The following is a 17,938-nucleotide window of genomic DNA, read 5'->3' on the forward strand; positions in this document are numbered from 1 at the left end:
GAAGACAGCAACAAAAACAGCAAGTGCTTGCTTCTGCAAAGAAGGTAGACAAACAGTGGACCATGGGTGAAATGCTACTGGTTCGGACCAGTTCTCCCGAACCAGTAGTAAAAAATGCTACCGGTTTGAGCGAACCGGTATTTCCGACGATCAGCTGGGCGATGATCAGCTGTGACACGCGATTTATATTAGCTAGAATCGTCAGCTTTCCTGCTTTCTAGCTAATCTAAATCATGTGGCACAGCGGATTCCCCTCCCCTCGCTGTTCTACTTACCTTTGCAGATTCGGAAGGCTTCAAAATATTCTTTTTTTAGCACTGTGCAGGTGCACACAAGTGCACGCTCGGTAGCAGACTCACAGAACTGGTAGCAGACTTCAGAGGATTTCACCGCTGCAGTGGACTATCTAGTTAGCTGCTACAAGAAGACCATGCAGATTAACTACAAACAAAGGCATGACAAAGTATCAATGATGGTGCACTATAAGAAACACCCTTTGCCTACAAGCAAGAAATGGTGGAACCACAAAATAGTCAAAGTAAGCTCTGGAACTTTAGCATTTAAATAGACAAGCACCTGCTACATAACTCCCCAGATTTTACAATTGTTGTTAAGAAAGACCCCCCCCCCAAAAAAAAGTCTGGATAGTAAACATGGCGATACTTGGAGACAGCTGAATAAAAAGAAAGAACTGGAGAAGAATCACAAAATACAAAGACCTTCAGAAGTAGAATGATTGTGGCAAAACAAAGTCAAAATAGTACTAAAAGCAACAGCTGCAATCTCAGAACAATCGGAGCCCCACTTGAATGTCATCAGCGTTGATAAAATCACAACCGGTCAATTGCAAAAGACAGCTTTACTTGGAGCAGTTTATATTCTGTGCTGATACTTTTTAACACCACAAACTACAACATCTGCCCATTTCCACATCCTCAGGAAGGAAGTGATAGGTGGATAAATCCAGTTTAAACATTTGGATGATTGTGCAATAAATCACAATGGTAAGTGTAAATATTAAATATTTAGTTGCTAATCAACTTAAAGCAATTCTGAATCTTCTGAACAACCATTTCTTGTTAATAACTGGCAAACCAAGATTGAAATGACTTTATTGGTTGTTCAAGGTCATCCCAGTGAATGTATGGTTAAGAGATGTGAATTCTGAGAATCCATGTCTAAAAGGAACCTGTTCTCTAAAGCAAAGATAAAAAGTTGTGTGGTTTTAAACTACATTATACAACACAGGAACCACTCTCTTCCTCTGTTCCCTCCATCCCATCTGGGAACACCTTAGATAATTTCATTTATCCAGGCCTTTGAACATTAAAATGTTAACATGATGATAATCAGACTTAAATCAATTCCTGGGCAATTGCCCAGTCAATGGAGCCATAGTTAAAGATTGATAAGAATCTTAACGTTGCATCAGGATATATTGACAACCTGAGAAATGAATGCAATCCACAATGGGAAGAGAACAAAAGATTGAGTTTACATCCTTATTACAGTTTCACAGAAGTGCAATTAATGCAGTCTTCTTGTGGTCTTTAAGCCTGGCAGTGCAGTTGCCATTCAGGGAATCTTTCCATTCATTTCCATCTCATGGAGTATGTGGAGAAGCAAATACCCCATGTCAGAGGGTAAACAACCTGATTTTAAAAACAATTTAAAATAACAGATGCCAATTTGCATGTTAAATTTGAGCAGCAAAAGTAGAAGGCTGCCTTTTCAGCTCATGAGGACCAACTTTTCTCCTGCTTAGAATTCTCTAGCCTTTGCTTGTCACAATAGCCCCAAGCCTCCCTCGCTCCAGCGGCAATGCTTATAAATTATAAGTCATTTTATTTCGACATATAGATGCCAAATGGCTCCAAGGAGTTTTCACCGCCTAATACAATTAGGTAAAGCTGTGTCACAGTTTTAATAATGCAAGGTCCTGCTATAATGCAAAATCCGGGGAGTAAGCAAGTAAATAAATTTATTGATATTGTTTGCTGACCATAATTAAAAATGAGATAGAATTTCAGAAATTATGCAATGCAAAATAAACAAACCTGAAACTATAAATATTATTTTATTGGTGGAGTTAAAATATTATTTTGGAAATAGTTAATATATAACTCAAAATGCAAAGGCTCTTTACCAAAACTAACAATTAATGGTCTTTTCAGATCTACAATATTTCTTAATTTGATTCTATATTCACCAGTCTGAGATATATATCCCAGCTAGCTGTCCAGTAAGTAATGAGTCACTTTTGATATACCAGCTCCATAAGCGCAATATCACCTTTCCTTAAAGACAAAGTATTTATCTGTATTTTTCCCTTTGGTATTACACTATTTAGTATACATATGAATAGGGTAGACATATTTCTGTTTGTCTAAGGAATTCATTACATTGAAGCAAATGTCTTCCCCTGTTCCATTTAATCCTGGAATTTATACGTTTATACCTATAACTGGGTGGGTTCTACTTACCTTTACTACCGGTTTGCAACAGGAGCACCCTTGTGCATGCACAGAAGCTTCTGTACATGCACAGATCGTCCATTACATCTGGGTGGGTGGGCGGAGCCTCCCACCACTTTTACTACCGGTTCACAAGAACTGGACATAACCAGGAGCAACCCACCACTGCTATGGACAACAATAATATTTCATCCCTTTAACAACGAGATGAACAGGCAAAGACTGACAGCACTATCCTCAAAATAGAGGGCTAAGAAACCAAAGGGAAAAGCCAGTTTGCTCCTAATGAACCCCCCCCCCCCAAAAACACCCTCAGGCTAAAAAAAGGTGCAAACAAATGTTTAGTAGGAAAAGAATGTTTTAGAAAGCATTGGCTGAATTATATTTGAACATAGGAGAGGGGAAGTAATAACTTTTCTTTGAACCTTTTAAAACTTTCCTTATTCTTGTGACCAAAGAATAAGAACCATGATCAGGGACCAATTTTTGCTGGTTTCTATGGGTAGTGGGAGGGAAGGAATCCCAAAGATGTTTTTCAAAAGGCAACTGGACTTAGAAACTCCAGTTGCCTTTTGAAAAACACGTTTAGGACAACCATGACCTGGATGATTGAGAAGCTCCATAGAAGGAGGGAAGGAATGAAGAGCCTATAAGAAGACAAATCAAATGGTCTATCCAAAGGAAAAACATGGCTGGATTGTTGAAATGTTGAAGACCAAAATGGTCTTCACTGCATCATCTGGTTTTTAATTCTACATGCCCATTATAGTATCATCTTTTAACATGGACTAGCTATTATTTTGAGATCCAGGATATACCAGTTGTTATGGTTACAATAGAAGCTTGCTAAAATGTTCTCTCGCAGCATGCTACCAATAATATAAGGATCCATTATAAATGAAGCCATTGGCAGATCACTGCATATCTCAGTGCCTTCTCCAAATTGCGGTAGCATTAGGTAAGGTGCCAGAAGCCATTGACAGCTCCTTCATCGCATCTTTTCTCTTTAACCATACTTCACCATCTCTAACCTGAATCAGTCCAAAATAGATGGGTTTTAGAAGTGGGAAATGGAGAACCCTCTTGAGGCCAATAAAGGGGTCTCAATAATTGAGGCCTCTTTATGGAAGGGGTGTCAAACTCACATCATCATGGCTGCGTCACGTGATGTATAGGGACTTCACTAAATTGTTGTGGTCCGCAAGCAGCCTGGGGAGCTGGCAACGGAGTTGGACAGTAAGGAGGCTGGAGAGGAACATGGGCCAGTCCTGGAGTCTGGGGAAGGCTTGGATGAGGGCTCTGCATCGGAGGCAGAGATGGGGCCAGGGCCATCTGGGAGTTATGTGCAGACTCCGGAGCCTCCAGAGTTGGACATAAGAGAGGCACAGGAACAGGAGGAACCTGTTGGAACCTCTACATGTGCACAGAGCTGCCAGAAGGCAAGAACAGTTAAAACTAAAGGGTTGACTCAGGAGTAAGGCCTGGAGAGGATTGGCCCCTCCCATAAGGCTTAAAACAGGAACAAAAGCACCTGGGCCCTTTGCAGGAAAGCAACATAGTTAATTCTGTTCCCAGTCAGCATCTTTGTTTGATTCTGGACTCCGTGTGGCTTTGCCAAGTAGGTCTTTGGCAGCATGTCAAGGGAGATAAAGGTTGGTGATTATCCCAAAGGACTTCTTCCGAAGGACTTTTTGCAACTAATTGGGACTCAGCTGTGAATGAAAGCAATTCACAGCTGTTGCAATAAAAGAGGTTTTTGGGACTACTCATGTGTTTTAATGACTCAGGAAGCCTAGATCACAACACTGGGCATGGCCAGCACATAACACATCTGGCCTGTGGGCCTGGAATTGGACAGCCATACTTTAGGGTATGTATTCTTTGGGAGAGCCCCTTATTGGCTAAAGAACTTTCCTCCTTTTCTTTAGCTGTTGTTTATTGCTATCACAGTAAGAATAAAGTAGATAGGATGATTCATCTCCCAAAGCCTATTTGCTATTAATTTTAAAAAGAGGTCAGTGGGGAAAAAAAAGGCACTCTTAAAACTCTGAAGCATGGAAATATAGTGAAAAATGCCCAGTGCTCTAGATAATGTTGTTAACACCTAAAGTACATTATTATACCATCTGAAAAGATAATCAGGGGATATCATTAAAGAAAAACCTAGGAGAGTGACTGGGTTAGTATAAGAATGGATGCCGGGTGCTTCATTAGATATGTTTCTAATATCTGCAGATATTTAGGAAGGTAGAATAAAATTTTCTGGCAATGCCCCCACCCACCCTGGGGGATTTTGGGTTTCTCATTTTAAATTGATTCTGGATGCTGTACTTATGATTTCCCTTTGGATACATAGCATTTTCTTAGCTGTCAATGCCTTTGTTCGTCCTCTTGCTGAAATTCAGTTCAAAATCTCCTGCTAAAATCTCTGTTCAGTCACCAGCTATTAGCATTCTTCAGGTTAAGGCAGGATACACCTGTACTCTGACCTCTATTTTGAATCAATTTTGCAGACTTAAATGATTAAGGCTTGAAATAAATGATTGAATATGCCTTGGGAGAAAAAGTATCATGAATAAAAAGTTGAGGGATATTTATTTCTGAGTGAGATCTGAACCAGATTTATACTGCTGAGGAATATTATGAGATTGATGAAGGGAAAATCTCCTTCAAGTTGAACCTAACTCCTGGTAACTTGATGGACAAGTCCTTATATTTGCTTGACAGCAGTATGGAAGTGGTTTGCCATTGTCTTCATCTTGAGTTACTGTTTTTGATTTTCTAGATTAGCCTACAGAGAGGATAGGCAACTAGGCTGTCCCTCCATAAGAACTAACAAGAACCATTTTTGCTTACAGACCTTGTTTGTCAGGTTTTGATGTCATCTCAAATAAATTGCAATCCCAAACAATTAATCTTTGTTGAAATATTCCATTTATTGAGTACGACAGATCTGGCCCGACTTCGTCGTAGCTGATACTAACCCTCTGACCCCCAAACCCTTCCCTTTCCATTCCCCAATTCTCATCTTCTCATTGGTCATCTTCCAAGTCAGTCTCCCCAGCTTCTGACCTCACCCCACAGGAATGTTCCCCCCCTCCCCTCCCATCTCCTAGGGGATATTATCTACAGAGAAAATAAGTAGGTGAAAATTCAAGCCTCATCTTTTTATGGCAGCATCAGAATGCTGACATTGTTAAAGCCATACAGGAATCTGTATTTCATATTTTAATTAGCATGAATACTTGCTAATAATCAAGAGGTTTCATAAATATGTTTTTAAAATATAGCTATATCAGTATTTTTTCTCCTCCCATCAACGTCATGCAAATGACCAAAGGAGCAACAGGGATGAAGATAAGAGCAGTAGTGTATAACTCAAGCATTTCCACTTTTGATGCCTATTAGGTGCTTCTAGACTAGAGTCCCTAACTGCCATAATCAAAGTTTTACTCTAATGAATCTGAAGAGACAGTAAGCTGAATACAACTTGAATAATTTATGATGGATGAACCTATCCATTTCATTTTGAACTTGAATCTGCACCTGTTAATCTGATTTTAAATTTGTTTGCATGCCTCTCTATTATGCAAGTTTGCATATGTGTTTTGCCAATATTTGCATTTTCTGCAAATAATTTCCTACTTTATATCATGTTATATTTTTTAAATTAATTCCCCTTAATAGAAACATTTCATATGATTCCTTTTGGTTTGCTTTCGTCTGCATGACAACATTCCAGTGTAAAATTATGGGACAAATGATTACTGAAAGATAATCCCATCCCTGTTCGTTTGTTCATTGTAGAAGTGCAAATGAAATTCTCCATTATCCCTAGCTGCAGGTATAGCTGTTGTATTGCTGAAATGACACATTTGTTATGGAGATTGCCTTTGTGTTGTAGGTTTTTCTTGGACAAACATGGGAGGTCTAATCTTGATTGGAACCATGGCAGGAGGGAAAAGTATTTTAATTGAAATTCCTTAAACCTGGTGGAGGGAAGCTGCTGGCCTTCACATCTATAGGAACACAAATATCTCAAATCCATCTTTAAAGAACCCACATATCCTACTGTCATTTTATCAGCTAAGAAACTCAAAATTCACCCAGTGAAATATTGACATAGACACCTGAACTTTTGAAATGATTACACATGTGGTACCATACATTAATGACAGCCAAACCTGCCTAAAGGAGAAGGAAGAGAGGCAGTTTAGCAACTCACAAGCTGGAAAGATAGCTTGGCTTTTCCAGGTCACATAATCAGAGCTTTCTAAGTTCCATTAACTCCTGTTGGCATTGCTGCACTGATAGATGAGGAAGTGATCGACATTAAAAATGAAAATGGGAACACAGGTTTCCAGTCAGTGCTATTATTTAGGTGCTCAGCATAGTAAAAGTAGGATCCAATTTTGCATTAACAGACTTCCATTAGCATGATGGGAATTTTTTTTTCTTCTTCTTCTTTGCCTCCTGTTCACTTCAGACTGTGTTACAAAGGGTTGAGAGATCTTTTGCAGCAAATTTTGAAGTCTGGGGTTCAGATTGCAGGGAAACACAGAATCACTATTTCCAATGGAATACAGAATAGAGACTAACACAGTTGGAAGGGACTTTGGAGGTCTTCTAGTCCAACCTCTTGCTCAAGCAGGACACCCTATACCATTCCCAACAAATGGCTGTCCAATCTCTTCTTTAAAAGATGATGGAACCCCACAACCTCTGAAGAAACACCGTTATACTGATTAATTGTTCTATCTGTCAGGAAATTTCTTCTTAAATCTAGGTTGGATTTCTCTTTGGTAAGTTTCCATGCGTTACTTATACAAGTAAGTAACAAAAACTTACCAGGTGCTTTGGAGAATAAGTTGTCCCCCTCTTCTTTCTAACAGCCTCTCAAATATTGGAAGACTGGTGTCATGTCAGCTGTATCAGTGAAAACTACCTCTGCTAGTACTGTAGAATCACATAGATGGATTTTACTCAGCAAAATGGATTAAGGCAAACTATTGGGGTTGGTTTTACCAGTTTGGTCTACATCTCCAGGAAGCTGGTAACTTTTTTGCTCTATGATTTTTTTTTAAGATGTTTAGCCAAAATCAAATACTATTAAACTGGTGTCACCGGAATCCAAAGAAAGCATGAAGGCATCAGCCATCATGTCAAGCTCAGTGAAAGTTTATTTGCAAAATGTTTTCAGAATCACAAGATTTGGAACAGGGATCTTCTTAAGGGGAACCAAAACTTTCATTTTTATCCTTTTTTTACGCAGAAACACCTTGCATGGCGGTATGAATTTTGCTGCCCATACATAGCTTCCTCTCCATCTCATTGTCAGTCCTTCTCGCCATCGCCACTTCACACTTTTATCTACCAGGTAATACATCTACATGGCAACCGGCTGTTAGCCAGTGCAATGCAGTACTTCCAAAGAAGAGCCACTTCTGGTTGATTGGCCATATGATACCATCACTTCAAATAATCCCTCTTTTGTTAATTGAAAAATAGAAGGAGCAATATCTATGTTTCAGATAATTTCTGCCAGAGAACATCTCCCTGGAATCAAAAAACCTCTCCTTCACATTCTCTCGCTCGCTCTTTTCAAACCAAAGGAGGACTTTCTCACAATTAAACATCTACAGGATCTACAGTTTCTAGCGAAAAGGAGGCATTCCATATATTGCTGCATGGATCTCGGAAGCTGACAACAAAGACAGGCTGTCCTAGACCTGCCCAAAACTGTCCTTTCCAGATGTCTTTCACCTCAGACTTTCCAGCACACTGTGTAATTAATGCACACAGCAATTTATCTTCTCTCGCGGTGGGAGTTGCTACCTCTTGCTGAAAATGGAAAGATCACCTTCTTAATAAACCTGCTGAGTGCAACCCGAGGAAACCAAAGTCCCTGTGCGCTCCTGAACCTACAAATCTGCATATGGCAATGTGGCGGAGCAGCTGTTTCCCTCCTCGTTCTTTGCTGCTCCTCTCCTGAATTCAGCAAAATGCACATACTTTCCTACCGCTTAGGCTCTGTCAGAGATGCTCTTTGTTTCTTTGCACACAGCTGATTTGTATCATGTATTATAAGATCAGCCAAGTTATCATGAAATCTTAATAATTTAGACTGATAGGGAGTGTTGTGCACTGGATCCTCTCTCTCTCTCGCTCTCTCTCTAAAAATCTCTCTCTAAAAAGACATCTCTCAATGTCTTCTAATGATTTATATGTGTATAGTATATAACCCCCCCACACACACTTTCTTCCTCCCTCCCATCCCTCCACGCATATAGTTGCAGCTAGGAAATGAAAGCCACAATGATATTCCTTGAAAGCCACAATGATATTTTCAGATGAATTGCAAGTTCACAGGATGTTCCCAAGGTGAAAGCAATAGGCAGGCTGATCTCACCATTTGCAAAGACACAGGAGGAGTGCATCTCCCAGACAACTTTCTTTTATCTGGATGCTCTGTTCCTAATTAAAGCATTACCCATAGCTGTGAACTTCAAGGAGAAATTTACAAAGAGAAAATGAGAGAGAGAGAGAGTGAGAGAGAAGGGGGAAAAAAGGCGAGGTGGAAGGAAAAAAGAGGGCAGGAGAGGAATTGCAACAGCAGGGGGGACAGTGAGCACCTGACAAAGACAAGTACCCGAGGATGTTTTTCATAGCTGCAAAAAAGGCTTTAGTGTTACTGGGCAGCTTGTTTACCGCATAATCTTGTGCAGATTTATGTAGAAATTATGCCCCGCTCATTAGAGTACCCTGGTAAATGGGAATAGGTTTGCAGCTTGAAATGCAGTTTATGGAGACTCTGTAATTTAAAACAACTGCCTATTGTTTTACTTAGGTACTTAACAGCTAGCGTTTCAAATTGTCTGGGCTGAAATTCCACAGCCCTTTAATTTTCTGAGTTCTGATTTCTTCTCTCTCTCTCTCTCTCTCTCTCTCTCTCTCTCTCTCTCTCTCTCTCTCTCTCTCTCTCTCTCTCTCTCTCTCTCCCCACACTGCAATTCCAGAGTATATTGCCTCCTAACTTCCTCTTTTTCCTTCCTATTGTTCATTCTTTTTCTTCCAGGACATTTCCTTGATTTGATCTTGAGAAAATTTCAAATATCTAGGAATCTAGATAACCTACACATAATCTGTAAGTATAATTATTTTGTTTTCCAAGGGTTTCCAAAATATTTCATGCATCAAAGCAACCCAAGTCTACATGGGTCCTCATGAATCCTCAAAACTTGAGCCAGAAGGTTTCTGAAATGGTAGAACAGATTTTTTACATCTGGATAGTTGCAGCAGGAGAAGGAGAAAACTTCCTCTTCTAATAATGAGTGCAGTGGCTCAGCAGTTAAGACATTGGGCTTGTCATCAAGAAATCCAGCAGCCCAGGTTCAAGACCCAAGTGCTACACGAACAGCATAAGCTCCCACCCCTGCTCCAGTTCCTGCCAACCTAGCAGTTTGAAAGCTTACAAAAGCAAGTAGGTAAATAGGTACCACTTTGGTGGCGAGGTAACAACACTCTGTGACATCATGCTGGCTACATGACCGCAGAAATGTCTTCAGGGAGCAGTGGTTCAATAGCCTTGAAATAGAGCTCAGCACACATACCCCATAGTCGGCGACGACTAACAAAGTAAAATCTGTAGGGACTCCTTAATAATGGAATTATGCGCATATTGAATGAGATAAAAATGATTTCAATTTGGAATTTAGATTTGGCAGAGTTACTGTTCTTAAAAGAGATGAAATATCTATCATTTAAACACATAATGTAAACTATTGGAAAATATCTCTATAGACCTTAAAGCCAAAAGAAAAAAGAAAAAGAAAAAAGAAAAAAAGTTCAATGTGAAATTTATGCTTCTGTTTTCCTTTTCATCTATCTTTCCAACTTCCTGTCTTCTTTCAGGTAAGGCATCTAAGACTATATTTTTATAATTTCAACATGGATTTTTTCTCCTGGTTTTCACTTTTTAAAGTGTTTACTTTACTTATCTTTATCCCCCATCCTTCATGTTAATTTCGCCTCTCTGCCTGCACATCATTTGTATGTATATGTTGCAACTATCCTGTTGCAACTATCATAACATGAATAAGGTTTTAAAAAATCTAAATTCAGAATCAAGAAAGAAAATGAAAAGAAGCAGCCTTCCCTTTCCTTGATCCCAAAAGCTAAATTCCACATTTATAGGTGCCTTGTTTGGAGGCAATGGGCAAGGAGGTCATTTAGACTAAACTAAACTATATAAGACTGAGCACTGCAACCCTATCTCCATTATCAGAACAGCTTTGTCCAGCCATATAGGGAAAAAAATATGGCAGATAAGACTGATGAGCAACTAGATGCGAGGACACATGTCCATATTATTCTGAAGTGGCCAGCTAGGATCACCATTAGTCATCATATCCATTAATGATTCATCTGATTTTTCACCCAATGTAAAGTGTAGTTGTAGTAGATGGCAGACCCTATAAAGGCTGGAAGTTTTTAACTTCCATTCTTGGAAGGCCTCTGTGTTTTTACACCCTGACCTCACCATCTGCTTTGCAGCAGCAGCTTGGTGGTTACTTCTGCTGCTATGAATTTTATGAGGGAGCATCAGGGGTGGGTTCTAATTTTTTTTTACTACCGGTTTTGTGGGCGTGGCTTATTTTGTGGGCGTGGCTTCATGGTAATGTGACAATTCTTTAGGATTTAGCAGAGGTACTGCTCTACAGGCTTTTAACTGCCTGTAGAGCTGTACTGGTTTACCCATTTGTTCTTGGAGCGTCCTGGTCTACCCATTTGTTTTTCGAGCGCACTGGTCTACCATCACACTGCCTTTTAACACTGATCAGCTGTAGGGTGGCCCTTTGAAGCCCCGCGGCAAGAGTTTAAACAGTTTTTTTCCTTCCAGACGATCAGCTGGGACTCAGGAGGCAGCGAAAAATTGGGGGTGGGGCCAAATAAAAGATAAGAATAACGTGGGTGGGGGGGTGGGGGGTGGGGCCCAGCTCCTGAACAAAGAGAACCGGTTCGGTGATGTCACATTGTCACCGCTACAGGCTCAGCCGAACCGGACCGAACCGGGAGGAACCCACCGCTGGGGAGCATGTACCTTACCTGGCATCCTCTCACTACCTGCATTGTCTTTTAGGCAATTCACAGTTAAACAATGCAAAAGCTACAAAAATGCAATTAATTGCAACAAGTGTAATAATTTCAAGAGTATCACTTCCATGTAGTATAGAAGCAAATGTCAAGAGGTATCAGCCCCTCCCCCCTTGCACTTGGGAAGCAGACCAATCTCACAAGTAACATACAAAATCAATCTTTATTTTTTTGAAAAGGTAAACATTTATGGGTTTTTTAAAACTTTAAATAGTAAAGGATAATTAGTCACTGTTCAGAAAATAAATGACAGCTGTTCAGAGCTCAGTGATATAGCTGCAATTATATTTTTTTAAAAAAAGCAAAATAAAATGTAATGTTCCAGGGACACCAGACAATGGTGCTAGTTTATTACAGATCTCCCAGATCCTATGGGAAGTTATTGAACCAAGTTTCATATATTATGCATATTACTAGAGATTTGAAAGGGGTAAAGGGGGAAACCAGACACAAAGCTGGAGGTATAATTTAAAAAACGATTTACAACAGACCCAAGTTCCTATCTTATGCATTGTGCAAAGACAGCGCAGCATAGCAGAACAAAAGTCAACAAACCTAGTGAAGGTCCTTGGCTGGAAATAGACGGTCCTTCTAATTTAATTTCCTGGACTTCTCAGTATTTTGTTGGGTAATCAGAGGTTCTTGGGGAGCAATAGTAAACTCCATGCCTTGGTTGCATTTGTTTGAAAGGAATGGTTTTCTGTCTCTAGCAGAGGAAGGAGCTCTGGTCATTTGAATCTGTATGTGACTCAGAGCAATACCTGTTCATAGGGGTTTGGATTTTCTGACTTGCAGCTTGCTTGAGGTATTTACTCTGCCATTTGGCAGAAGAATCATATTCACAGCATTATTGAAGTGTAATAGATTTGAACACATTGCAGAATCTTAAATGCCATTGATTTAAAGAGAGGGACATCAGTTTAATAACAATACAACTAAAGATGATTAAAAGTTGCTTCATTCATGGACTGTAGTCTGAGGGTGAGAGGGAGATGGGTGAGGAAAATATGCAAAAAAGAATGTCAGTGGGATGTATTTATCCTGTGTTTAGGAGCAATGGCAAAAGGCCCTTAATCTCCTTTTTCAATGGAAGATCAGGAAATGGAAATGCTTTGGAATTCTTGAAGTGAGAGGCAAAGTCACATGTCAGAAACTTGATTGGCAGAGATTGGAGACAGAGAATGAGCTTCTCTTTCCACCCTTTCCAACAAAACCAACTCATCCGACAATCAAGTTTGTCTGCACTTTCTACCGTTTTTGGAAATAGCACGTGTAGAATGCTATGAAGGCAAACATGACTCAGAAAAGAGGATATTCAATGAAAACAGCAAGCTTATGATAACAGATTGTCATTCCACATGCTCTGTGAGAGAGTTTGGCCTTAAGTGGTTGTGATATGGCTTGGACAGCCATAGAGATAAGAAGCTAAGGGGAAAGAAGATAGAAGGGATTAGGCTAATATGCCTGGTGGAGCTGCCTTTTATGTGAAGCCAGGTGGTTTGCTCTCTAAATGTAGCCAGGAGAAAAGTTCTTCTCCCTCAAGAGGTTTTCATCTCACCTTCTCCCAAGTCTCACAACCCTCACAAATGCAGGAAACGGTGTCATCTAGGGTGTGTATGTAGAATACACTTGTCTGTGTTTACGATTACAGAAGTCAAGCTGTTTTCAAATCACTTTTTTTTAAAAAAAAGACAGAAGAGCATGTTGAAAATGTTATCTTTTGATGGCTGCCAGCAGCGTATAGATATGGCTACGGTGCATCATAAAATTTTATCTCCTGTAGATTTGCCCTGCCACAGAACATTTACTCGCTGTCAAAGAAAGTAAAACACATGCTAACAGCCCGAGGTTCCTTTTACAAGCACTGAAATTTCAGAAAACCACCCCACAGCTAGTACTTTTTCATCATCTTCCTTGCAATACTTGATGTTTGTGATTTGTGAGGTGGGAAAAAAGAGAAGGGGAGGGGGACAGTGAGAAGCTTATCTTTAAAATACAATATTTTGGAATGGATCTCTAGGGTGCCCAGGCATCAGGAGGTAGGATTTAATTTGGACTGTCTTTGTGACATTTAAGCATGAAGTTGTTGGACAGAATTGCAGGCTTCATTACTTTAAAAAAATAATAAAAATGGGAATGAATGTTCCTAGAAAAGGACACTTATGAGGTTTATTAAATCCAATATCGTGAAATTTGAGGGCCTTGCTCACTTGTCATGCATACACAGCACCTTTACTTACAGTGTTAAATTCCATTTTGTCTTTTTATTTTTTTATTTTCCTTTATTTTTTTTTAAAAAAGGGAAATAAACTACCTTTATCAGAAGAAGAAATAGAGAGCAAACACTGACATTTCAAATATGATATTCCAATCGAATTCCATCAGACCAATTTAGCTGTGGATAAATGAGGAATTTCATGCTCTTAACTTCTCTAAAGGATGCCAAATTAAATATATTCTACAAAGTAGACCATTAGGAAACAAACAAACAAACAGAACTACAGTCATAATTTTTTCATACCCATCGAGAGCAGATTAAAAATTAAAAAAGGATAATTAATCTAGTTCTGATTAGGTGCTGTTATATATTTACTTTCAAATACGTTAATGCCCCCCCTCAAAGAAAAAGTACATCTTAAAACAGACTGTGCTTCCTCCTCCCCTCCACTACCATTGAAAAGTTCTGCCATTTCTTTATGCATTTAGATAATTTATGATGGACTGAAAAATTGTGCATGTTAGTCAGAGGTATCTGTCAGGTAGAGTGTCAAAAAATGAAGATGGTGATTGCTGAAGCATGATCAAACTCCTGTTCCTTCAAAGATGTATGTACAAAAGGATGAAGCTTCAACTCTACTGTCGTGATTGCCGTCTTAACTTTTTGGACCACCAGTGTGGATGTTGCTGAGGTCCACACTATTCAGCATGGATCAGAATAACATACATACATATAGTACATACATATATACGAAGAATGCTGTTTGAACTCTCTAATGTCTACATTGCATGAAAAACAATTATCTTAAAAGGCAAAGCTTATTGCCAATTAGTTAAAATAAAACTCTGATTATGTTAATTTCTATTGAAAAGACCCTAGTCATAGCAGCACACACACACATACAGTACATACAACGCCTCCCATAACACAGTAACACTCTTTCCTTTTTTCTGCCTTGTTTTTAACAAGGCTACGCATAGATCACATTTCCTAAAGATTTCATACATACATACTGTTTTCCTGCAGTTAAACTGTACATATTGTATTTATTTCATGACAAACAATTTTTGAAGACTGGTGTTGTCAGCTGCTGATGAAATTTTTCTATTATTCTACAATCTAAGAGCTGTTCAACAACTGGATTCAAATGTTATTAAAACAAATTAGAATATTAACCTCCTCCAGTATTTCTCTCTACTGTAAGTACTTCTATTATGCCTGTACTTCTAAATGCATAATAAGCTTCAAAAACATCTACTCATTTTGGAAGATGAGACATGTAAAACTATATTAAATATATGCTATTTGGGAAGAGGCTTCGCTTCAGCTGTAATGAGACACAGATTGGGTGGAGTTTTGATTCATTATATGCCATCAAGTTATTGTTGACTCTTAGCAACCGCATAGATTGTGTTTCTCCATGATGAGATGGCCCTAACCTGGTCTTCCAAGTCTTCCAATGGTGCACTCATTCTGATTGTAACTGAATCCATCCATCCATCTAATCCTTGTTGCTGATCATCCTCTTCCTCTCTTTCCCAGCATTACAGACGTCTCCAGAGACCTAGATCTTTGCATAATGTATCCAGCCCAGTACTCTTTAAAATCTTCATAAACAATTTAGATCAAGGGATAGAATGGGAACTCATCAAATTTGCTGACAACACCAAGCTGAGAGGAATAGTCAACATTTTAGAAGATCCAGAGAAATTTTGATAGACTTGAACACTGGGCCCTATCCAACAAAATGCAATTCAGTGTGAGAAAGTAGGATTTTATACTTAGGCAAGAAAAACCAAATGCACAGATATAGAATAGGTAGTACCTGGTTCAACAGCAATAACAAGGAAAAGAATGTAAGAGACCTAGTGGACAATCACCTAAGTATGAGCCAGCAGTCTACTGCAGCTGCCCAAAAAAACAACAAAAAAAACCCAATGCAGTCCTAGGCTGCATCAACAGAGAGATAGTATCAAGATCATATGAAGTTTAGTACCACTTTATACTGCACTGGTAAGACCACACTTGGAATACTGCGTCCATATTTTGGTGACAGGTGGCATGTTCTGTCAATTTCAGATTGAACTTGATCATAGAAGCCTCTTCTCAACTTCCCCTTATTCTGCATCAGCAGTTGGAGCCTAAATTTGAATGATTGTCATATCAAAGAATTGCCCATGAAGTCTAAATGATATTATTTGATTATTAATTTCACTGTAGCCAAGAATTATTCTTGCTATACCTTTTCTAACTATAAAAATAACATCTTTCCTTCTTTGTTTTTCATGTTCTATGATTCTACCTCCACCATCTTCCTATATCATTGCAGGTCAATATAAGATGCCCACCTGCTACCACTTGCTACCAGGAATGCCCAGTCCTAGTTCATCTCAATTCACTGATGGATAAGAAAATATCAATTTATAGTAATTTCATTTTCTCTTTTACTATATTGAGCTTTGCAATATTCGTGCTGCTTATATTCCAGGTTTCTCTTTGCAACTTCAGATTTTTTTCTTATATGGCAGCATCGGCAAGTAGACATCTTAAAGGCTTTAATCTACCCTGTTTCCCCGAAAATAAGACATCCCCTGATAATAAGCCCAATTGGGCTTTTGAGTGCATGTGCTAAAATAAGCTTCCCCCTGAAAATAAGCCTTCCCCAAAAATATTTAAACGCAGAGCTGGAAATCAGGTAAAACAGCAAAAGGAGCCCCATCTTGCTCCACACTCCCCAAAATAATACGACCTTCCTGAAAATAACACCAAGCGCTTATTTCATGATTCAAAAAAATATAAGACAGGGTCTTATTTTCGGGGAAACATGGTAGTCACAAGGTAAGTACTCTTAGAACTTTAAAACATTGTTTCTCAACCTTAGCCATCTTAGCCATTTTAAGTTGTGTTGCTGGCTATGGAATTCTGGGAGTTGAAGTCCACGTATCTTAAAATGGCTAAGTTTGAGACACATTGCTTTAAAAGATATTCTGCTCTTCCTCAGTACCATGTTGAGTGCCATCTGACCTGACAAGCCCATCACCTAGCACTATATTGTCCATTATTTTATGTTTTCTACCTGTGTGGTTTCCTTGGTAGAAATACAAGAATAGATTATCCTTTGCCTTCTTCTGAGCAGTATGAATTGATGCCTTTGTTGTTGTTATCAAAAAAGGATCATCTTCCTGCATCGCTAATGCCCAATATAGGTCCCACCTTGCTTTAACTGGGTAGCTTGGATCACCTTCACACCTTGGATGACTTGCTGGGAGTATATACTTTTGGTGTGCACTCCCAATGTTCTTCACTCCCAATGTTCTTTATTCATCTTTCCCAGGAATCACTCCCTGCTATGATGAGGCAGCATAAAAGAACTTGGGGAGTACAGGCTGATTATAAATATTATTATTATTATTTTGATGTCAGATCTGTTAATATATAATATGCCAACCTTTTGCTTTTCATATTCCAACTACACATTTTTAGAAAATCTCTGCTTCAGAGGTGGTATTCAGCCGGTTCGGACCAGTTCAAGCGAATCGGTAGCGGAAATTGTGGGTGGCCCACCCACCCGTCCTGGCTCTGTGTCATCCTATTTAGGCATGTTTTTGAGGCTGGGCGCTTGCGTGGAAGGCACGCACGCATGCGCAAAGTGCATGTGTGGAAGGCCGGGCACATTTGCGGAAGGCAGGAACACATATGAACCAGGCACATGCGGTGAACCGGTAGTAACCAAATGTGAAACCCACCGCTGCTCTGCTTATTGTTTAGATGTTGCATAGATTTTAGTATGTGTTTATTGTTTATGATCCAAAATTCTGTTTTAGCTAGAATGAGGGAACTCACTCCGAGAAACATTGTTTTTGATCTATATATAAGTAAGAATTAATTTTTAAAAAGAAATAGAATAAAATCTATACAGCTACATTTTTTTTAAAAAAAGCAATGTACTTCTACTAATGCCGTTTTGTTCTTAGAGAATGGCAATGGCTGGCATTAAAGTGCAATTCCATAAGAGGAGACAATTTATCTTCTGGTGTGAATCAGCTCTAGGGCATAAATGTTTTGCTGGTACATTTGTACTTTTGCTGTCTGT

The sequence above is a fragment of the Pantherophis guttatus genome, chromosome 3 (genome assembly GCF_059756535.1).
Source record: "Pantherophis guttatus breed Tessera chromosome 3, ASM5975653v1, whole genome shotgun sequence".
Taxonomy (NCBI): Eukaryota; Metazoa; Chordata; class Lepidosauria; order Squamata; family Colubridae; genus Pantherophis; species Pantherophis guttatus.